This window comes from Pristiophorus japonicus, chromosome 2, assembly GCF_044704955.1.
Source record: "Pristiophorus japonicus isolate sPriJap1 chromosome 2, sPriJap1.hap1, whole genome shotgun sequence".
Lineage (NCBI taxonomy): Eukaryota > Metazoa > Chordata > Chondrichthyes > Pristiophoridae > Pristiophorus > Pristiophorus japonicus.
Window position 1 is genome coordinate 55,225,407 of NC_091978.1, and position 24,812 is coordinate 55,250,218.

The window sequence follows — 24,812 nt, forward strand, 5'->3', positions numbered from 1 at the left end:
CTGTGCCCGCTGCCCCTTTTCCTGCCCGCTGCAGTGGGTGTGGGTGGGACTTGGCTCCTCAACTGATTTTTCTGCCATCCTGTTCTCATACGACACTCCCCGGAGAATGCCTGGAGCAAGGTGACAGTCGTAGGCTCAGGGTATAGTGATTGTAAGGCCGCAAAATTATTTTAATGCAGGGAGAGGATCCAATTGAGGCCTGCTCTCCTTCTACAATGGTTGAACCTTGTTAGGCTTTGGTTTTGGCCAAGGCCTAAAAAAAAAATTTGGAACCTCTTGAGGACACATCCACCTATGTTGCCAACTCTGGCTGAAAGTAATCGTGGAGGTTTCATCACATGATCTTGTTCCTCCAACTGCCCCATGGTCAGCACTCTGATACCTTGTCCAAATGGCCATTGCCTTTGTGTGAACCTAGATATTGAGCATCAGCTATCAGTTGGATTTTGGAGTGTGTCACTGTTGAACCGAACCCTGTCCTCACCTGGTATCTGTTATATATGTATACTTGTATTTACTCTGCACAGCCACCAGAGGGCTCATCCCTGGAGTCCCAAGGGATCTCATAATCCCTTGGGAGCACAGGTATTTAAGGAGGCTTCACAGGTTGGAGAGGCACTCTGGGGACCTGCAATAAAAGACTAAGGTCAAACTTTACTTTGAGCTCACAGTGTTCAGTTTGACTCTTTCTCCATACACTATAACTGGCGACGAGATACAGATAGCGAACCCAAAGCTGCAGAGAACAGTGGGCATCCTGGAGAAATTCTCGGCGGGAAATGATTGGGAAATTTTTGTGGAGCGACTCCACCAATACTTCGTGGACAACGAGCTAGATGGGGAAGAGAGCGCTGCCAAATGAAGGGCGATCCTCCTCACCGTCTGTGGGGCACCAACGTATGGCCTCATGAAGAATCTACTCACTCCAGCGAAACCCATGGAGAAATCGTATGACGATTTGTGCACACTGGTACAAGAGCATTTGAACCCAAAGGAAAGCGTTCTGATGGCGAGGTACTGGTTCTATACGTACAAAAGGTCTGAAGGCCAGGAAGTGTCGAGTTATGCTGCCGAGCAAAGACGCCTTGCAGGACATTGCGAATTTGAAGGACATTTGGAGCACGTGCTCAGAGACTTTTTCGTACTTGGCATTGGCCACGAAACCATACTTCGCAAACTTTTGACTGCAGAGACCCCAACCTTGAATAAGGCCATAGCGATAGCCCAGGCGTTCATTGCCACCAGTGACAATATTAAGCAAATCTCTCAGCACACAGGTGCTGCTACAAGTACTGTGAAAAAAGTGATGTTGTTTTCGAATCGTTAACGTATAGGGCAGGTCACACATACCCGCAGCTACACGTCCGCAGATGTCTCAGAGTCCACTATCAAGGGTGATGATTGCAAGGCCATTAACACCTTGTTGGCGCTGCAAGGGTGATCATCGTTTCATAAGAACATAACATAAGAATTAGGAACAGGAGTAGGAAATCTAGCCCCTCGAGTCTGCTCTGCCATTCAACAAGATCATGGCTGATCTGGCTGCGGACTCAGCTCCACTTACCCGCCCGCTCCCCATAACCCTTAATTCCCTTATTGGTTAAAAATCTATCTGTGATTTGAATACATTCAATGAGCTAGCCTCAACTGCTTCCTTGGGCAGAGAATTCCACAGATTCACAACCCTCTGGGAGAAGAAATTCCTTCTCAACTCGGTTTTAAATTGACTCCCCCGTATTTTGAGGCTGTGCCCCCTAGTTCTAGTCTCCCCGACCAGTGGAAACAACCTCTCTGCCTCTATCTTGTCTATCCCTTTCATTATTTTAAATGTTTCTATAAGATCACCCCTCATCCTTCTGAACTCCAACGAGTAAAGACCCAGTCTACTCAATCTATCATCATAAGGTAACCCCCTCATCTCCGGAATCAGCCTAGTGAATCGTCTCTGTACCCCCTCCAAAGCTAGTATATCCTTCCTTAAGTAAGGTGACCAAAACTGCACGCAGTACTCCAGGTGCGGCCTCACCAATACCCTATACAGTTTCAGCAGGACCTCCCTGCTTTTGTACTCCATCCCTTTCGCAATGAAGGCCAACATTCCATTCGCCTTCCTGATTACCTGCTGCACCTGCAAACTAACTTTTTGGGATTCATGCACAAGGACCCCCAGGTCCCTCTGCACCGCAGCATGTTGTAATTTCTCCCCATTTAAATAATATTCCCTTTTACTGTTTTTTTTTCCAAGGTGGATGACCTCACATTTTCCGACATTGTATTCCATCTGCCAAACCTTAGCCCATTCGCTTAACCTATCCAAATCTCTTTGCAGCCTCTCTGTGTCCTCTACACAACTCGCTTTCCCACTAATCTTTGTGTCATCTGCAAATTTTGTTACACTACACTCTGTCCCCTCTTTCAGGTCATCTATGTATATTGTAAACAGTTGTGGTCCCAGCACCGATCCCTGTGGCACACCACTAACCACCGATTTCCAACCCGAAAAGGACCCATTTATCCCGACTCTCTGCTTTCTGTTTGCCAGCCAATTCTCGATCCATGCTAATACATTTCCTCTGATTCCGCGTACCTTTATCTTCTGCAGTAACCTTTTGTGTGGCACCTTATCGAATGCCTTTTGGAAATCTAAATACACCACATCCATCGGTACACCTCTATCCACCATGCTCGTTATATCCTCAAAGAATTCCAGTAAATTAGTTAAACATGATTTCCCCTTCATGAATCCATGTTGCGTCTGCTTGATTGCACTATTCCTATCTAGATGTCCCGCTATTTCTTCCTTAATGATAGCTTCAAGCATTTTCCCCACTACAGATGTTAAACTAACCGGCCTATAGTTACCTGCCTTTTGTCTGCCCCCTTTTACATTAGCTGCTTTCCAATTCGCTGGTACCTCCCCAGAGTCCAGAGAATTTTGGTAGACTATAACGAATGCATCTGCTATAACTTCCGCCATCTCTTTTAATACCCTGAGATGCATTTCATCAGGACCAGGGGACTTGTCTACCTTGAGTCCCATTAGCCTGTCCAGCACTAGCCCCCTAGTGATAGTGATTATCTCAAGGTCCTCCCTTCCCACATTCCCGTGACCAGCAATTTTTGGCATGGTTTTTGTGTCTTCCACTGTGAAGACCAAAGCAAAATAATTGTTTAAGGTCTCAGCCATTTCCACATTTCCCATTATTAAATTCCCCCTTCTCATCTTCTAAGGGACCAACATTTATTTATGCCGATTCAAAGAGTACGTTTGCAAGAGCTGTGGAACATTGGGACCCCTCCAACGAGTGTGCAGGCAAGCTGCAAAGCCTGTTAAAGCTGCAAACCACCATGTTGCAGAGGAGGACAGGTCCACGGATGATCATGACGAACCAGAGCCTCAGACTGAGGAGGCAGAGGTACATGGGGTGCACACATTCACCACGAATTGTCCCCCGATAATGCTGAATGTTGAACTAAATGGACTCCCTGTGTCAATGGAGCTGGACACGGGCGCGAGCCAGTCCAACATGGGCAAAAAGACTTTCGAAAGGTTGCGGTGCAACAAGGCCTCAAGGCCAGTCTTAACTCCAGTTCGCACGAAACTAAGAACTTACACGAAAGAACTGATTCCTGTAATTAGCAATGCTACCGTAAAGGTCTCCTACGATGGAGCGGTGCACAAGCTACCACTCTGGGGATGGTCCCACACTGCTCGGCAGGATCTGGCTGGGAAAGATACGCTGGAACTGGGACGACGTCCGAGCGCTATCGCCCGTGACGACACTTCGTGTGCCCAGGTCTTAAACAAATTTCCTTCGCTGTTCGAACCAGGCATCGGGAAATTCCAAGGAACAGATCCACCTAATTCCGGGGGCATGACCCATCCATCACAAGGCGAGAGCAGTACCATACATGATGAGAGAAAGGGTAGAGATCGAGCTAGACCGGCTGCAAAGAGAGGGCATAATTTCAATCGAGTTCAGTGAGTGGGCCACTCCTATCATCCTAGTCCTCAAGGAAGACATACAACTACGCCACCCGCCACAGGCCAGGCACAGAAAACTGCGCCGATGCTCTCAGTAGGCTGCCATTGCCCACCACGGGGGTGGAAATAGCGCAGCCCACAGATCTAACCATGGTTATGGAAGCATTTGAGAGTGAGCAATCACCCATCACTGCCCGGCAGATCAAAACCTGGACAAGCCAGGACCCCTTATTATCTCTAGTCAAAAATTGTGTGCTTCATGAGAGCTGGTCCAGTGTCCCAGTGAAAATGTAGGAAGAGATAAAGCCGTTCCAGTGGCGCAAAGATGAAATGTGCATATTGGCAGACTGCCTTCTGTGGGGCAATCGAGTAGTGGTCCCCAAGAAGGGCAGAGACACCTTCACCAATGACCTCCACAGTACCCACCCAGGCATCGTAATGATTAAAGCGATAGCCAGATCCCACATGTGGTGGCCCGGTATCGATGCGGACTTAGTGTCCTGCGTTCACAGATGTAATACATGCTCGCAGTTAAGCAATGTACCCAGGGAGGCACCGCTAAGTTTATGGTCTTGGCCCTCCAAACCCTGGTCTAGGGTACACGTCGACTATGCAGGCCCATTCTTGAGTAAAATGTTCCTTGTGGTTGTGGATTGAATCCAAGTGGATTGAATGTGAGATACTGTCGGCTAGCACGTCCGTTGCCACCACTGAAAGCCTGCGGGCCATGTTTGTCACACACGGTCTACCCGATGTCCTGGTGAACGACAATGGGCCATGTTTTACCTGTGCTGAGTTCAAAGAATTCATGACCCTTAACGGGATCAAACATGTCACATCTGCCCCATTTAAACCAGCATCCAATGGTCAGGCAGAGAGAGCAGTGCAAACCATCAAGCAAGGCTTGAAGAGGGTAACTGAAGGCTCACTGCAGACTCGCCTATCCCGAGTCCTGCTTAGCTACTGCACGAGACCCCACGCACTCACTGGGATCCCACCTGCTGAACTGCTCATGAAAAGAGCACGTAAGACAAGGCCCACGTTAGTTCACCCTGATCTACATGAACAGGTAGAGAGCAGGCGGCTTCAACAAAGTGCATACCATGATAGCGCAAATGTGTCATGCGAGATTGAAATCAATGATCCTGTATTTGTATTAAATTATGGACAAGGTCCCAAGTGACTTCCCGGCACTGCCGTGGCTAAATAGAGGAGCAGGGTGTTTCGGGTCAAACTTTCAAATGGACTCATTCACTGAAAACACTTGGACCAAATCAAACTCAGATTCACGGACTATCCTGAGCAACCCACCTTGGACCCTACCTTTTTTGATCATTCAACATACACACCAGTGGCAAACGGCACCATGGTTGATCACGAAGCAGAACCCATCATCCACAGCAGCCCAGCAGGGCCTAACACACCAGGCAGCCCAGCAAGGCCAGCTGCACAGCAGCCCAGCGAGGGCCCAACAAATGATTCAACAACACCAGCTTTCACACCGAGATGATCAACCAGGGCAAGAAGGGCCCCAGATTGACTCACATTGTAAATAGTTACACTATTGACTTTGGGGGGGAGTGTTGTTATATATGTATACTTGTATTTACTCTGTACAGCTACCAGAGGGCTCATCCCCTGGAGTCCCAAAGGATCCCATAATCCCTTGGGACCACAAGTATATAAGGAGGCTTCACAGGTTGGAGAGGCACTCTGGAGATCTGCAATAAAAGACTGAGGTCACACTTTATTTTGAGCTCACAGTGTTCAGTCTGACTCTTTCTCCATACACAACAATATTCATATATGTACATTCTGTAGCAGAGATTACTGGATGTCAGTCAGCATTGGGAACCCCAGATGATTTTCTTCTTTCCTTATTGCATAGGACATGAGGCCAATTGTAAGACCCCAACTGCTTCATTGGAGATCATCTAACTCAGCTGAGATGGAAGCTTCCTTGATTTGCAAAGCAAAGTACTGCACCTTGCAGTCCATTTACCCCTGACAGCATCAGGGATTCACGCTTAAGATTTTCAATTGCTTTCATCAAGATAGAAAGACTTCAATTTATATAGGGCATTTCATGACCACCAGACATCTCAAAGCGCTTTACAGTCAATGAAGTACTTTTGGAGTGTAGTCACTGTTGTAATATGGGAAACGCGGCAGCCAATTTGAGCATAGCAAGCTCCCACAAACAATAATGTGATAATGACCAGATAACCTGTTTTTGTTATATTGATTGAGGGACAACTATTGACCAGGACACCAGAAACAAAATCAAAGAGCAAGTTATTATTTAAATGGAGAAAGATTGCAAAGTGCCGCAGTATAGTGGTACCTGGGGGTACTTGTGCGTGAAACACAAAAAGATAGTATGCAGGTACAGCAAGTGATCAGGAAGGCCAATGGAATCTGGCCTTTATTGCAAAGGGGATGGAGTATAAAAGCAGGGAAGTCTTGCTACAGCTATATAAGGTATTGGTGAGGCCACACCTGGAATACTGCGTGCAGTTTTGGTTTCCATATTTACGAAAGGATATACTTGCTTTGGAGGCAGTTCAGAGAAGGTTCACTAGGTTGATTCCGGGGATGAGGGGGTTGACTTATGAGGAAAGGTTGAGTAGGTTGGGCCTCTACTCATTGGAATTCAGAAGAATGAGAGGTGATCTTATCGAAACGTATAAGATTATGAGGGGGCTTGCCAAGGTGGATGCAGAGAGGATGTTTCCACTGGTGGGGGAGACTAGAACTAGGGGGCATAATCTTAGAATAAGGGGTCGCCCATTTAAAACAGAAATGAGAAGAAATTTCTTCTCTCAGAGGGTTGTTAATCTGTGGAATTCGCTGCCTCAGAGAGCTGTGGAAGCTGGGACATTGAATAAATTTAAGACAGAAATAGACAGTTTCTTAAACGATAAGGGGATAAGGCGTTATGGGGAATGGGCGAGGAAGTGGAGCTGAGTCCATGATCAGATCAGCCATGATCTTATTAAATGGTGGAGCAGGCGCGAGGGGCCAAATGGCCTACTCCTGCTCCTATTTCTTATGTTCTTATAAATTCCCTGCTCTTCTTCGAAGTAGTGCCATTGTATCTTTTACATCCACCTGAGAGAGCGGATGGGGCTTCGGTTTAATGTCTCATCCAAAAGATGGCACTCCCAACAGTGCAGCGCTCCACTGGAGTATCAAATTTATGAGTTCAAGCCCACAATTGTCAGGACTGAGAAGCAAATGTGCTACCCACTGAGCCACAGCTGACACAGCAAAACAAACATCAGAACTAAAACTATGAACCTCACATCACACCTGCCCTGCTCCTTATTTGGCCCTCTGTCGGTTTTGGATTTTGGAAAAGTTGTTGCTTGTCATTGCATCTGTCACTACCTACATTAGAGTCCTGATAAGTAGGAGTTTATGTGCACCCCGCCAATTTAGGGACTGGGTTTGGGGTTTTGGATTGGATCATTACTGTTTATGGACTGTTCCTGTGCACAAAATGACTGCCACATTTGCCGACATAACAATAATCACTGCATTTCAAAGTAGCACTTTGAGACATTTTTGACAGATGTGATAAGGTGCAATATCATTGCTAATCTTTCCTTCTTTGTGAACAGACATATTTTGGGAAAGTGAAATGCGAAAGCTACTCAAATGCCTAATCATTCGTTTCCGTGAATCCAGGTCCAACTTGGATGTGAGTATCCCAGATGGCTACCACAGAATTTCACACAACCTTGAGGACAGATAAAATATTTGGATCTTTTATTGCACCAACATAAGAGCTGATCCAATAAAAGGTATCAAAATATTTAGTCTACCCTGATTACAGGGAAATAATACAGACTTAAAATAGTTTTTAAAAATGGTTGAAAAGAAATATTTGCAGAAGATAAAATGGAGACATTGCCTTTTTCCATTCGTTATAAACCACATGCTTCAGGCTCAGACTAGAAAGTCAGCAGCTGTACTGAGGTGTGCACTTGTAATCCAGACACCACAATAACATTGTAGAGTGTTGTGAAAAACTACCAGGCACAAAGTCTGAATGTCTTATCTCCTTCTTCAGTTTTTCCTCTAATTTCTCCCAATCTACCGACGCTCATGACTGCTGCTGGTTTGCAGTTCCACAGGTACCAGTAGCCTAAGAAGTTTCCAGGTGTGTGTGCCTGGATGTTGAGTGCTGGCAGGTTATTTGATTGTGGGGTGCGTCACCGTTCAATCAGCGTCCTCAGCTGATGCTTGAGTGTGTGTATACACATACACACTTGTAGCAGGGTCATTGGTAGACAAAGAACTAATAGGTTGACAATCCAGGGCAATAAAAAAATTACCTGCATTTATATAGCTCCTTTCACAACATCCCAAAGCACTTTACAGCCAATGAAGTACTTTTTGAAGTGTAGTCACTGTTGTAGAGGAAACACGGCAGCCAAAATGCGCACAGCAAGCTCCCACAAGCAGCAATGTGATAATGACCAGATGATCTGTTTTTGTTATGTTGATTGAGGGATACATATTGGCCAAGACACCGGGGCTAACTCCCCTGCTCTTGTTCGAAGTAGTGCCATGGGGTCTTTTACGTCAACCTGAGAGGGCAGATGGGGCTTCGGTTTAACATTACATCCAAAAGACGGGAGACATTAGCAAATTGTCTACCGACACTCACTGTTTAAACCGAGTTGTCTGCTGTCTCAAGTGGACGTAAAAGATCCCATGGCACTATTTCGAAGAAGAGCAAGGTAGTTATCCCTGGTGTCTTGGCCAATATTTATCCCTCAATAAACATAACAAAAATAGATTATCTGATCATTATCCCATTGCTGTTTGTGGGAGCTTGCTGTGCACAAATTGGTTGCCACATTTCCTACTTCAAAAGTACTTCATTGGCTGTAAAGCGCTTTGAGACGTCCGATAGTCGTGAAAGACGCTATAGAAATGCAAGTCTTTCATGTTTGTGGAGGGTGGGGAAGATTACAAGTGTGACCTTGTCCACAGCCAATGTCTGTGCGTGTGTACTTTTCAGCAGGAGCCACTGGGCAGTGATCAGGTGTGGAACTTTGCCTGATTTATCTTGTCTGTAGCCCAGGGATATTGAGGTCAATTGCAACCGCTCCATTTCCACCCTTCCTGGCATCAGCTAACGCAAAGCAATCCAGGGCTCAACCCTGGAGTCTCCCTGTATGGCTCCGTGCAATCTGAGCTGAGGCTTTTAGCCACCAAGTCCTTGGACAGCTGAGAAAAAGGTCTTTAACAAAAAAGGTAAATCAATTCTATATTTTAATTTATTGATTTCCTGTGGCATTGTTCATGGACAATACTTTCAGAAAACCTTTGCAACTGAGCATGTCTTGGGCAGCTCAAACCTTTATTGTAGCTTCTAATAAATTAAGCCCCAGGCATGTTCAAGGGGTTCAGACCATGGCAAGGCCCAGCCATTCACCATTGTTCAAATTTCGGAACTTCCACTGCCAGTGGGTTCCTGGCAGGAAAACACCAGTTTCCCGCACCCCCGCAGTGTGAGACCACGGCAATTTTAACCATCGGACCTCATTACCATGCTGCCAGTACACTTAGTACTCGCTCAGAATGGAGTAGGCAGGACATGATTTGGATGGCCGCCGGTACTCGGGTAAGTGTGAGGAGGAGTTCTCCAATGGGGTCTCGCAGTAGGAAAGAAGAAAAAAAGCGCCTTTCACGACCACCGGACATCTCAAAGCGCTTTACAGCTAATGAAGTACTTTTTAAAGTGTAGTCACTGTTGTAATGTAGGAAACGCAGCAGCCAATTTGCGCACAGCAAGTTCCCATGATAATCTGTTTTAGTGATGTTGGCTGAGGGATAAATATTGACCAGGACACCAGGGAGAACTCTCCTGCTCTTTTTCGAATACTGCCATGGGATCTTTTACATCTACCTGAGAGGGGAGATTGCAGCTCTGACAGTGCAGAACTCCCTCAGGAGTACACTGGAGTGTCAGCCTGGATTTTGTGTTCTAGTTTCTGGAGATCCCTCTCTAAACAATTCCTTCCTTTTCCTGCTTTAAGACGCACCTGAAAACCTACCTCTTTTACCAAACTTGTGCTCATCTGCCATAATATCTCCTTATGTGGCTTGGTGTCAAATTTTGTTTGATAACACTCTTGTGAAATGCCCTGGAATGTTTTACCACATTAAAGGCACTATATAGATATAAGTTGTTGTTGGACTTGAACCCGCAACCTTTTGACTCAAGGTGAGAGTGCTACCAACTGAACTACAGCTGATACCGACTGAACGTGGTGCCATACTTTGAATGAAACATAGAAACATAGAAAATAGGTGCAGGAGTAGGCCATTCAAAAGAAAAAAGTGGGGAGAAGAAGATACAACAAGGAAGAAAAAGCACACCAGCACCACCACAGCGTCTGAGAGAAGGATTCGGCCCTTCAATAAGATCATGGCTGATCATTCCCTCAGTACCCCTTTCCTGCTTTCTCTTCATACCCTTTGATCCCTTTAGCAGTAAGGGCCATATCTAACTCCCTCTTGAATATATCTAACAAACTGGCCTCAACAACTCTCTGTGATAGAGAATTCCACAGGTTAACCACTCTCTGAGTAAAGAAGTTTCTCCTCATCTCAGTCCTAAATGGCCTACCCCTTACCCTAAGATTGTGTCCCCTGGTTCTGGACTTCCCCAACATCGGGAACATTCTACCTGCATCTAACCTGTCCAGTCCCATCAGAATCTTATATGTTTCTATGAGATCCCCTCTCATCCTTCTAAACTCCAATGTATAAAGGCCCAGTTGATCCAATCTCTCCTCATATGTCAGTCCTGCCATCCCGGGAATCAGTCTGGTGAACCTTCGCTGCACTCCCTCAATAGCAAGAACGTCCTTCCTCAGATTAGGAGATCAAAACTGATCACAATATTCCAGGTGAGGCCTCACCAAGGCCCTGTACAACTGCAATAAGACCTCCCTGCTTCTATACTCAAATCCCCTAGTTATGAAGGCCAACATACCATTTGCCTTCTTCACCACCTGCTGTACCTGTATGCCAACTTTCAAAGACTGATGAACCATGACACCCAGGTCTCGTTGCACCTCCCCTTTCCCTAATATGCCGCCATTCAGATAATATTCTGTCTTCGCGTTTTTGCCCCCAAAATGGATAACCTCACATTTATCCACATTATACTGCATCTGCCATGCATTTGCCCACTCACCTAACCTGTCCAAGTCACCCTGCAGCCTCCTAGCGTCCCCCTCACAGCTCACATCGCCACCCAGTTTAGTGTCATCTGCAAACTTGGAGATATTACAGGAACATACCAAACTGAGGGCTTGCCTGCCCATTCTGGTGTCCTCCTGACCGACATTCCTCTCTCAGCTAGTATCCCCAGAACAGATTAACTGGTCATTTCTCACAGTGCAACTTACTATAGCTGAATGCGTTCGGCATTCGCCTAACAACAGTCACTGCACTTCACAAAATGTTTTGGGAGTTGGTTGGCCAACTCCCTCGCAGCAAGGAATGATGGGAATTGGGGAAGGGTAATTAGATTGAGAAACAGAAGAAAATAATGTGGTCTTCATCTTACCCTCAAAGAAAGAAAACTGTTTTCAAAACTGGCAACATTACGTAATCAAAAGATTTGATATCACTGTACAGATGGATAGATATTTAATGCAGTGAAGATTTTCCAATCAAACTGATATTGTTTATCCGAGGCTGATAGGGAGTTACAGTGCTTGTATTAGTGATGGTTGTGTGACAGACAAGTTGGAGCCACAGCACATTAGCCTAATTGTTTTGCAAACAGCATCGGGGCAGGATTTAAATCAGGGGTGTAAAACAGGAAATAGCTTGGTTGCTGTAATTGTTGCTAGAAAGAGCCCCGGTGTCAGGTCTTACTGTCAAGGTTATGTACCTGTTGGCCCTTTTGGCACCTGCATTCAGTCTGAGTTGATGCAGTTGATTGCCTGACCTTTTACACTGGTGCTGTATCAAGGTGATTCAGTCAAATGATTAAGGTTCAGTTTACAGTGCATGTGTACAGTGTCTAGGGGAGGCAATTGAGATAGGCACGTGCTGCGGTATATATACATACATGATACAGACCTTCGACTTAGCCTCAGTTGAAGAGTGACACACTCACATGTCAAGCATCACCTGTATTTTTTTATATGTATATTTCTTCTTTTTAGGCAATCCCTCAGAGTCAAGGATGACTTGCTTCCACACTAAAAATTAGTTCTTAGGGGATTGATGAGTCCGATGCGGGACCTACAGTCTCTGTCACAGGTGGGGCAGAAGGTGGTTTAAGGGACGGGTGGGTGGGGTGCTTGACCTCCGCTTGCTCCCAGCGAAGAGACTCAAGGTGTTCGGCGCCTTCCCGGATGCTTCTCCTTCACTTTGATTATATATATATAATATATACATGAGCCCTTACTTGGTTGGTATATTTGCTATTGAACAGAATAATGAAAGGTTTGTGACAAGCTAAAGCTTCTTAGAACCTTAAGCAGATGCCGCAGCCCCAGCAAATGTTGTTGCATCTTGCACCTTTGGCACTTGCTGAGTCTTGACCCTTGTAAAATTTCCCTGAGGTTGGGAGGTGTTAACATGTCATCACCCTGTACCATATTATAAAAATCTACAGGTGGAAGTATCCTGTCTGCAGTAATGTTATCCCAGTTCTAAGTTTACGATGGAATGGGTATTTGGAGTTAATCCTATATTGCGAGCTCACCCTGAAGGCTCGGTGGATCCGTGCATTGTATCGTGTGCAATTGAACCATGTAGACCAGGGAGGTCTCCGGTTCCATCCCTGGTCTATGCTGAGTTAGTCGTCAGCTAATCTCAGTCAGCCAGATCATGCTTCAGCACCACTTGAGAGGGAAGAAATTCCAGTCACAGTTCCCTCTCCCGATCACTATCCAGTGATCCCAGCTAGAAAGTATGCCTGTGCGACATGTCAAGCTAGTTCAAGCTCAGACTCAATGTTAGCTCTGGTGGAATAGCCTGCTGCTGCTCCTTGTCTGAGCTCCACACAAAGAACAGATATACAGTGACAAAGCACAGGGCTGTGAGAGCCCGTGGATCCATGTCCCAGGATTAGTCAACACGAACAGGAGAGGAGATTTGATAGAGGTATTCAAAATTATGAAGGATTTTGACAGAGAAACTGTTTGCAGTGGCAGAAGGGTTGCTAACCGGCAGACACAGATTTAAGATAATTGGCAAAAGAGCCAGAGGCGAGATGAGGAGAATTTTTTTTAATTAAGTGAGTTGTATGATCTGGAATGCACTGTCTGAAAGGATGGTGGAAGCAGATTCAATAATAACTTTCAAAAGGCAAATACTTGAAGGGAAAATAATTGCTGGGCTATGGGTAAAGGGGAATGGAACTAAATGGATATCTCTTTCAAAGAGGCAGCAGAGGCACAATGGGCCGAATGGCCTCCTTCTGTGCTGTGTCATTCTGATTCTAGGAGCAGACAACATTTTAAAAAATGTGGGAGGGAACAAAACTATCATTCCATCAACTGATTTTTCCACAGTCAATCGCAGGCTTAATACATCACTACAATGAGTAAAACATCAATTAAACTAATTATCAAAGGGTGTATCTGACTGAAAAAACAGTTGGCGACTTAGTGGAATTTTATTGTGCACTGAATAGAAAGTAAAATGTTTGAAGTAGGTTTTAATACTGGGCCACCTTTAGAAAGGCTGCCTTATATGTTCTGCCTGAGATAGATTTGCTGCTGTAATTTACTGAAATATTGGTGTTTGTTGACAATACAGTTCTATGATTTTTCCTAAATCACTTTTTTTTTCTTGCTCATTTTTTTCTCTTCTGTTCCTTGGCGTAGAAACTGGTTTGCATTGCGGCCGTTTTTCGGGCATAAAATGGGTGCAAAGCACACCTATTTATCAGTGGGACGGCCTGCGCTCAATCTGGGCAGACATTGGTCCCACTGCTACATTGGTGTGGCCTGATTTCTCCCGGTGCATGGTGGGAAGGGATGTCTTGGTGTTGCCCTGTGCTGGGTGGAGGGTGCTGGTGGAGTCTGTGAATCTCTTGGTTGTCGGCCTGTTAAAGTGCTGGGATCTTCAAATTCAGTGATTCTGTTGCTCCAAGGTGCATTGTCCTTCCTTTGCTCCCACAACCAGGACAGAGGCTCAGATAAGTGAGATGAAAAACCTACCAACAGAAATAGCTGATTGAAAAGAAAATCACACACAGTGTTGACCACAGGCATTCCTGTTCCTCACAGCCCTGCACTCCTGCTTCAGTTGGGACCCGCAGTATTTAGCCCTGAGGCAGGTACTGACTGAAGGAGGAGAGCAAGGACTGCTGGGAACCACAACTACATCCCAATTGAATGCATTTTTGCTGACAAAACTGGTAATACTGCCTATGATTTTTTATTACAAGTCCCACAAACACATCCACGGACCAGCTGTTTCCACTGATGGATTAAAAGATGGAGCTCTGCGGACTGGATGAGATGAGGGAGTGGACTGGATTTGACCTGTGACCCACGGGGTTGTTCACCCTGATCTACATGGTATGATGCAAGCCATAAACACAGGACAAGAATATGTGGGCCGGGGGAATTCAAGGTACATTAAAACATGCAAGAGCTGCTCTGAAAACGAAATTTCAGATCACAATTTTTAGTTATCTTAAAATTATGTGTGGCATTGATGAGCAAGGCTCCGGCTATAGTAATAATGTAAACAATGATGTGGTGCGTGAGCTATACCAACCAAGAAGCTCCCAGCTGAAGCTCTGATCTGAGCAGTTTACTGAGCTCAGTTTGAGATGCTAATATTGGCTTCAGGGTGTCTGGGCTGAGGAGAAGAAAATATCACCCAGGGTTCCTGCTTTTTTTATTGCTATTTTACTGGAATGTACTCAGCTGTGAATATCTGGAAACGACAGGATTGGGCTTGGCTGTGATGCACTCTACAGTCAAATAGCTTGCCAACACACAGATATTTGAGGAATGCGGGGGCTAGTGGGACTGTACTACAGTATGAGTCAGTGGAGGAGCGGGGAAATTCAGAAAAGAAAAACAACTTTGTATGTAATCATGGTTAACTAAATGGAACAATATGGTTGGAAAAGCTGGCAGAAGAATGGGAATGGTCCAGAAAGTTGCCAGCATTATAAACAATGTTCTTACTTTGAACTTATTGTCCAAAATTAAATAAGAGGAATAACTCAAGTGAGGTTTGAAACATTACATAATAGCTGCAGTTTAGCCTCTGCTTACAAAACTCCATCTTGCAGTCCCTGCCAGGAAGGAAATCTGGATTAAACCAATGCCTAATTCGCACAGATTGTTAAGGGAATGTCTCTAAATTACACACTCAAGCTGATGTGTAACATTGGCACTTACTGAATTGAGTGACATCAGTAAATCAGGGACATACCATTACATTTCACATTTGTGCCTTTAAGTGCACAATAGTGGATAGTGTGCGATGTGGAGATTGATACAGGCCTGTTTGTCAGGCTGCAGAGGCAACATATCTCGTACTCCTGGATTCAGTACAGTACCGAGCAATGTAGACTTGTCAAAGATGAACTTCTGACTACACACCATAGCCCACCCATTGAACTCAATGAGATGTGGCCGGGTGTTAATCTTTTACAAGACTATGAGTGGGCAGTACCACACGAGTTATTTGCTAGAGCTCCATGTTAATTCCAGGAATGTGAGAGCTGCTGAAATTGAAGCTCGACATTCTGCATCAATGAAAAAAGATCACACTTGTCACTGGTGGCGAAGCTCCATGTGCTGCAGCCTCTGCATGTGCAGCGGCCCGTGTGTGCAGAAAATCACTTTATCTTGCTTTCACACTGCTGCCTCAGTTGATTTATCTAACTCGACACACACCCAGCATTGAACCTGATGACCTCCTGATTTGTGTGGCTCAGTATCACAGTAATAACAACAACCACTATTTGTATTTATATAGTGCTTTTAACATAGTAAAATGTTAAGCAATAACAAGAACTTTTAGGGAACTTTTAACAATTTTCCCTCAAAAGATTTGAGGGATTAAAAAACTTGCTTCCATCACTTTTTGAACGGGGACTGCTGTAGTATAAGGAAATAGGTTATAGGAAATGTGTACCTTACCTTCAGTATCCCAGCATGACCCCTCCAATCTTCACTGTGTTCTCGAGCACAAAGGGTCATTTTTCCAAGATATGTCACCTTATTACTGTTCTCTCTGATTGCTAAGGTTATTTAATATATAAAACAAAGAGTCTTTCCCACCCCCAATTTCCCCCCTGTCCTGCAGGTGCTGGTGACACAAACCCAGAGAGTTGGGAAGGTTAGATCAGTGTGGGCTTTAGGACCCAGTAGAATTGAGAAAGTCAGAGGGCGGTGATACACGCAGATACTCTAATTGGCTTGGAGCCAAGTTATAAATCCAGGCTATGTGGATTAGGTTTATTTCCCCACATGGGTGTACTGACTGTCTGTGTGGTGCCTCGAGAATGCACTCAGACATCTTGATTATAAGTGTACCTCTTTGACTGCTTTGTTCATGCTGACTTGTGCTTAATAAACTTACTTAAAAAAAAAATAATCATGAATACCTGGGTCTCAATGTTAGTTTAACAGTCACAAGTTTGCATGCGAGTAACATGGCCAGGTCTGTCACAATGTCTGCCGAAAGTAACCTAGTAAACCCCTCCGAAACGGAGGCCTCTAGGGTACTGTGACACTGGTTATCTTCTGGTACCTCACTCATGTTGCTCAGTTGTGAGTTTAAACAGTGAGTGTCGGTAGGCAGTTTGCTAATGTCTCCTGTCTTTTGGATGAGATGTTAAACCGAGGCCCCGTCTGCCCTCTCAGGTGGACGTAAAATACCCCATAGCACTACTTCGAAGAAGAGCAGGGGAGTTATCCCCAGTTGGCTAGTATGTATCCCTCAATCAACATAACAAAAATAGATTATCTGGTCAATATCACATTGCTGTTTGTGGGAGCTCGCTGTGCACAAATTGGTTGCCACATTTCCTACATTACAAGAGTGACTACACTTCAAAAGTACTTCATTGGCTGTAAAGCGCTTTGAGACGTCCGATAGTCGTGAAAGACGCTATAGAAGTGCAAGTCTTTCATGTTTGTAGGGGGTGGGGAGGATTACAAGTGTGACCCTGTCCACAGCCAATGTCTGTGCGTGTGTACTTTTCAGCAGGAGCCACTGGGCAGTGATCAGGTGTGGAACTTTGCCTGATTTATCTTGTCTGTAGCCCAGGGATATTGAGGTCAATTGCAGCCGCTCCATTTCCACCCTTCCTGGCATCAGTTAATGCAACGCAATCCAGGGCTCAACCCTGGAGTCTCCCTGTATGGCTCCGTGCAATCTGAGCTGAGGCTTTTAGCCACCAAGTCCTTGGACAGCTGAGAAAAAGGTCTTTAACAAAAAAGGTAAATCAATTCTAAATTTTAATTTATTGATTTCCTGTGGCATTGTTCATGGACAATACTTTCAGAAAGCTTTGTAACTGAGCATGTCTTGGGCAGCTCAAACCTTTTGCGTGGCTTATAAATAAATTAAGCCCCAGGCATGTTCAAGGGGTTCAGACCATGGCAAGGCCCAGCCATTCACCATCGTTCAAATTTCGGAACTTCCACTGCCAGTGGGTTCCTGGCAGGAAAGCACCAGTTTCCCGCACCCCCGCAGTGTGAGACCACGGCAATTTTAACCATCGGACCTCATTACCATGCTGCCAGTACACTTAGTACTCGCTCAGAATGGAGGAGCAGGACATGATTTGGATGCCCGCTGGTACTCGGGTAAGTGTGAGGAGAGGGTCTCCAATGGGGTCTCGCAGTAGGGAAGGAGAAAGAAAAGAAAGATTTGCATTTCTATAGCACCTTTCACAACCACCTGACAGCTCAAAGCGCTTTACAGCCAATTAAGTACTCTTTAAAGTGTAGTCACTATTGTAATGTAGGATACGTGGCAGCCAATTTGCACACAGCAAGCTCCAACGATAATCTTTTTGTTATGTTGATTGAGGGATACATATTGGCCAAGCAATAGATGGAGGCTCCGACCTGCGTGAGAACACCAGCGGCAGGTCAGGGCCATAAAAGGAGCGGCGAGCGGCCTCGGAAGCAGCGTGGGGGCCTACTACTCCAGGGAGCAGCGCAAGTTGGTGCAGGAGGGCGACAGCAGCGAAGAGTGAACTCATCAAGGTCCAGGTCGGTGATTGAAGCGTGGGCAGGTACAGCAGGAGTGGCAAGGTCAGAACGAAGGAGCGGCAAGAGAATGTAGAGAGATGTGATCAGGACCCGGGAGAGGCATGAGTTCGGGGCCAGAAGAGGCGAGGGCCCAGGGGCAGCACGGGCCAACCCACACTGCAATACGTGTGCGCGCTAAGTCCGTGCATCAGAGCTGGTTTCCAGTCGTCTTGGGTAATCCTTGCCGCTGGACCAAGACCTAGCTCTGTCAAGCCCGTGTGATGGCTGGTGTGCAACGGCCACCACACGTTAAAAAAATCCACACACAGACATCTTCCACCCTTCGAGATGTAGTTCAGGATCTGGAATATTAGGTTCTTCATTGAAACACCAGTGAACTCATCCCTTTTTGGCGTGGAAGCAAGTCTTCCTCGTCAGTAGTGGGGAAAATGTTGGAATCAATTATTAAAGATGAAATAGCAGCACATTTGGAAAGCAGTGACAGGATCGGTCCAAGTCAACATCGATTTATGAAAGGGAAACCATGCTTGACAAATCTTCTGGAATTTTTTGAGGATGTAACTAGTAGAGTGGACAGGGGAGAACCAGTGGATGTAGTGTATTTGGACTTTCAAAAGGCTTTTGACAAGGTCCCACACAAGAGATTGGTGTGCAAAATTAAAGCAAATGGTATTGGGGGTAATGTACTGATGTGGATAAAGAACTGGTTGGCAGACAGGAAGCAGAGAGTCGGGATAAACGGGTCCTTTTCAGAATGGCAGGCAGTGACTAGTGGGATGCCGCAGGGTTCAGTGCTGGGACCCCAACTCTTTACAATATACATTATACATTAATGATTTAGATGAGGGAATTGAGTATAATATCTCCAAGTGTGCAGATGACACTAAACTGGGTGGCAGTGTGAGCTGTGAGGAGGATGCTAAGAGGCTGCAGGTTAGGTGAGTGGGCAAATGCATGGCAGATGCAGTATAATGTGGATAAATGTGAGGTTATCCACTTTGGGGGCAAAAACACGAAGGCAGAATATTATCTGAATGGCGGCAGATTAGGAAAAGGGGAGATGCAACGAGACCTGGGTGTCATGGTACATCAGTCATTGAAAGTTGGCATGCAGGTACAGCAGGCAGTGAAGAAGGCAAATGGTATGTTGGCTTTCATAGCTAGGGGTTTTGAGTATAGGAGCAGGGAGGTCTTATTGCAGTTGTACAGGGCCTTGGTGAGGCCTCACCTGGAATATTGTGTTCAGTTTTGGTCTCCTAATCTGAGGAAGGACATTCTTGCTATTGAGGGAGTGCAGCGAAGGTTCACTAGACTGATTCCCGGGATGACTGGACTGACATATGAGGAGAGACTGGATCGACTGGGCCTTTATTCACTGGAGTTTAGAAGGATGAGAGGGGATCTCATAGAAACATATAAAATTCTGACGGGACTGAACAGGTTAGATGCAGGAAGAATGTTCCCGATATTGGGGAACACAGTCTAAGGATAAGGGGTAAGCCATTTAGGACTGAGATGAGGAGAAACTTCTTCCCTCAGAGAGTTGTTAACCTGTGGAATTCCCTACTGCAGAGAGTTGTTGATGCCAGTTCGTTGGATATATTTAAGAGGGAGTTAGATGTGGCCCTTACGGCGAAAGAGATCAAGGGGTATGGAGAGAAAGCAGGAAAGGGATACTGAGGTGAATGATCAGCCATGATCATATTGAATGGTGGTGCAGGCTCGAAGGGCCAAATGGCCTACTCCTGCACCTTTTTTCTATGTTTCGAGGGACTGCCTATGATGATGATTGACTAGGACACCGGGGATAACTCCCCTGCTCTTCTTCGAAGTAGTGCATTGGCGTGTCAGCCTAAATTTATGTGCTCAAGTCCCTGGAGTGGGATTATGAATTCACAACCTTCTGACTCAGAGGCGAGTGTGCTACCCACTGAGCCACAGCTAACACAAGGAGGGAGGGAAGCCCAGGGCAGGGGAGGTGTCCTGCTTATCCTGGGTCCAAAAAGGAAAGTAAAGCACTTACCTGGAAGGCCTCTTCAGTTCCCCAATCCTCTTCACCTGCCAGCTTGAATGACAATGAGAAGCCTTTGGACCCGGCATTAATCTGGGGAGGTTTTTTGGAAATTATTGCAAGATACCGATCTTTATGTGGATGTGCTGGAAATGGAGTATGTTCATTATACTCTACATATCCTTTGTGTGACCCATGTAGTGTAATTGTAAAAGGATTCTTCATAAAATCCTTTCCAAATTGGCTGCAAAGAAATACATGATGAAATCTTGCCTTTGAGATTTTCCCCCTGTGTTTTTCCCCTTCTGCCTTAAAGCGAGTGCGTCATCTCAGGATACAGTTCAGTAGGTGGTGACAGCATTTTGGTGCCTCATTCATTCTTTGTTCATTTGTGAGCCAGGACAGGGAGGGATAACCGAGGCAATCCTGGATGCTTCAACTTCTCCATACTCGCCCGATCCCATGAATGGAAATCAGGAGTGGGCAATCCTGGATTGATTTTCCCCTCCTTCGTCCAAAAATACTTGAGGCCAATTGTCGCACCTCCACATGAGATCAGTTAACTCTGCACAGACTAGCGCCCAAGCTTGGAACAGTCCTGGTTGATGTGGCCCAGTACCCTGTTGTGCCGGGTGTGTATCCACTGAACCGTTGCATTTGTTTTTATAAGCTGTGTCGCCTTATTTGCGTAACTCGGGAACCCGGGGAGGGGCTGGTAAAATGAGGGGAATGACTTTGCCCATGTGGTGCTGCTGCTGTCCCAAGGGCAGAGGAGCGGGGAACCCATCCCAACCTGGTGGGTCCTTCTTTAAATATGCAGATCGGGGCCCGATGATGTCACTGGGCCCTGATCTGCTAGTTTAGTCTGAGGCCTGAGTGGGGGAGAAGTGACCACTTCGCTGTCAGGCCACACCTGCTGGAAGGAGGATTGTGGGCCAGGGGAGTCCTAGGAAGGTAAGCCTTTAATTTTGATTTCAGGTCAGCTTGTGGGCCAGGTTGTGCCCTCCCCACCGCCACCCCACACACACCCTGGGCCCCACAATGAAGCTTGGACCTCCCATACCCCAGGCTTCCTCGCCACCTTGCTTACCGCTTGCCTGAAATGCAGGGGGTTGATCCGTGGTACCCAGGCAGCAGCCTCGTGCCAGTGTCAGTGGGTAGCACACTTGCCTCTGAGTCAGAAGGTTGTGGGTTCAAATCCCACTCCAGGAACTTGAGCACAAAAAAAACCCCCAGTGCGGTACTGAAAGAGCACTGCACTGTTGGAGGTGCCGTCTTTCAGATTAGCTGTTAAACCGAGGTCCCGTCTGCCCTCTCAAATGGACGTAAAAGATCCCATGGCATTATTTCGAAGAAGAACAGGGGCGTTATTCCCGGTGTCCTGGCCAATATTTATCCCTCAATCAACATAACAAAAACACAGATTATTTGGTCATTATAACGTTGCTGTCTGTGGGAACTTGCTTGTGTGATAATTGGCTGCCGCGTTTCCCACATTACAACAGTGACTACACTCCAAAAAGTCATCATCATCATAGGCAGTCCCTCGGAATTGAGGAAGACTTGCTTCCACTCTTAGCATGAGTTCTTAGGTGGTTGTACAGTCCAATATGAGAGCCGCAGTCTTTGTCACAGATGGGACAGACAGTGGTTGAAGGAAAGTGTGGGCGGGGAGTCTAGTTTGCCACACGCTCCTTCCGCTGCCTGCGTTTGATTTCTGCATGCTCTCGGTGACAAGACTCGAGGAGCTCAGCGCCCTCCCGGATGCACTTCCTCCACTTAGGGCGGTCTTTGGCCAGGGACTCCCAGGTGTCAGTGGGGATGTCGCACTTTATCAGGGAGGCTTTGAGGGTGTCCTTGTAACGTTTCCGCTGCCCACCTTGGGTTCGTCTACCGCGGACGAGTTCCGAATAGAGCACTTGCGTGTCTGTGTCTGGCATGTGAACTATGTGGCCTGCCCAGCGGAGCTGATCAAGTGTGGTCATTGCTTCAATGCTGGGGATATTGGCCTGGATGAGGATGCTAACATTGGTGTGTCTGTCCTCCCAGGGGATTTGTAGGATCTCTGCCGTCGAGCTACAGTACGCAGACGACGCCTGCGTCTGCGCACATACAGAGGCTGAACTCCAGGACATAGTCGATGTATGTACTGAGGCGGACAAAAGTATGGGCCTTACATAGAAACATAGAAACATAGAAAATAGGTGCAGGAGTAGGCCATTCGGCCCTTCTAGCCTGCACCGCCATTCAATGAGTTCATGGCTGAACATTCAACTTCAGTACCCCATTCCTGCTTTCTCGCCATACCCCTTGATCCCCCTAGTAGTAAGGACCTCATCTAACTCCTTTTTGAATATATTTAGTGAATTGGCCTCAACAACTTTCTGTGGTAGAGAATTCCACAGGTTCACCACTCTCTGGGTGAAGAAGTTCCTCCGCATCTCGGTCCTAAATGGCTTACCCCTTATCCTTAGACTGTGACCTCTAGTTCTGGACTTCCCCAACATTGGGAACATTCTTCCTGTATCTAACCTGTCCAACCCCGTCAGAATTTTAAATGTTTCTATGAGGTCCCCTCTCATTCTTCTGAACTCCAGTGAATACAAGCCCAGTTGATCCAGTCTTTCTTGATAGGTCAGTCCCGCCATCCCGGGAATCAGTCTGGTGAACCTTCGCTGCACTCCCTCAATAGCAAGAATGTCCTTCCTCAGGTTAGGAGACCAAAACTGTACACAATACTCCAGGTGTGGCCTCACCAATGCCCTATACAACTGTAGCAACACCTCCCTGCCCCTGTACTCAAATCCCCTTGCTATGAAGGCCAACATGCCATTTGCTTTCTTAACCGCCTGCTGCACCTGCATGCCAACCTTCAATGACTGATGTACCATGACACCCAGGTCTCTTTGCACCTCCCCTTTTCCTAATCTGTCACCATTCAGATAATAGTCTGTCTCTCTGTTTTTACCACCAAAGTGGATAACCTCACATTTATCCACATTATACTTCATCTGCCATGCATTTGCCCACTCATCTAACCTATCCAAGTCGCTCTGCAGCCTCACAGCATCCTCCTCGCAGCTCACACTGCCACCCAACTTAGTGTCATCCGCAAATTTGGAGATATTACATTTAATCCCCTCATCTAAATCATTAATGTACAGTGTAAACAGCTGGGGCCCCAGCACAGAACCTTGCGGTACCCCACTAGTCACTGCCTGCCATTCTGAAAAGTACCCATTTACTCCTACTCTTTGCTTCCTGTCTGACAACCAGTTCTCAATCCATGTCAGCACACTATCCCCAATCCCATGTGCTCTAACTTTGCACATCAATCTCTTGTGTGGGACCTTGTCGAACGCCTTCTGAAAGTCCAAATATACCACATCAACTGGTTCTCCCTTATCCACTCTACTGGAAACATCCTCAAAAAATTCCAGAAGATTTGTCAAGCATGATTTCCCTTTCACAAATCCATGCTGACTTGGACCTATCATGTCACCTCTTTCCAAATGCACTGCTATGACATCCTTAATAATTGATTCCATCATTTTACCCACTACCGATGTCAGGCTGACCGGTCTATAATTCCCTGTTTTCTCTCTCCCTCCTTTTTTAAAAAGTGGGGTTACATTGGCTACCCTCCACTCCATAGGAACTGATCCAGAGTCAATGGAATGTTGGAAAATGACTGTCAACGCATCCACTATTTCCAAGGCCACCTCCTTAAGTACTCTGGGATGCAGTCCATCAGGCCCTGGGGATTTATCGGCCTTCAATCCCATCAATTTCCCCAACACAATTTCCCGGCTAATAAGGATTTCCCTCAGTTCCTCCTCCTTACTAGACCCCCCGACCCCTTTTATAACCGGAAGGTTGTTTGTGTCCTCCTTCGTGAATACCGAACCAAAGTACTTGTTCAATTGGTCCGCCATTTCTTTGTTCCCTGTTATGACTTCCCCTGATTCTGACTGCAGGGGACCTACGTTTGTCTTTACTAACCTTTTTCTCTTTACATATCTATAGAAACTTTTGCAATCCGTCTTAATGTTCCCTGCAAGCTTCTTCTCATACTCCATTTTCCCTGCCCTAATCAAACCCTTTGTCCTCCTCTGCTGAGTTCTAAATTTCTCCCAGTCCCCAGGTTCGCTGCTATTTCTGGCCAATTTGTATGCCACTTCCTTGGCTTTAATACTATCCCTGATTTCCCTTGATAGCCACGGTTGAGCCACCTTCCCTTTTTTATTTTTATGCCAGACAGGAATGTACAATTGTTGTAGTTCATCCATGCGGTCTCTAAATGTCTGCCATTGCCCATCCACAGTCAACCCCTTAAGTATCATTCGCCAATCCATCCCAGCCAATTCACGCCTCATACCTTCAAAGTTAGCCTTCTTTAAGTTCTGGACCATGGTCTCTGAATTAACTGTTTCATTCTCCATCCCAATGCAGAATTCCACCATATTATGGTCACTCTTCCCCAAGGGGCCTCGCACAACGAGATTGCTAATTAATCCTCTCTCATTACATAACACCCAGTCTAAGATGGCCTCCCCCCTAGTTGGTTCCTCGACAT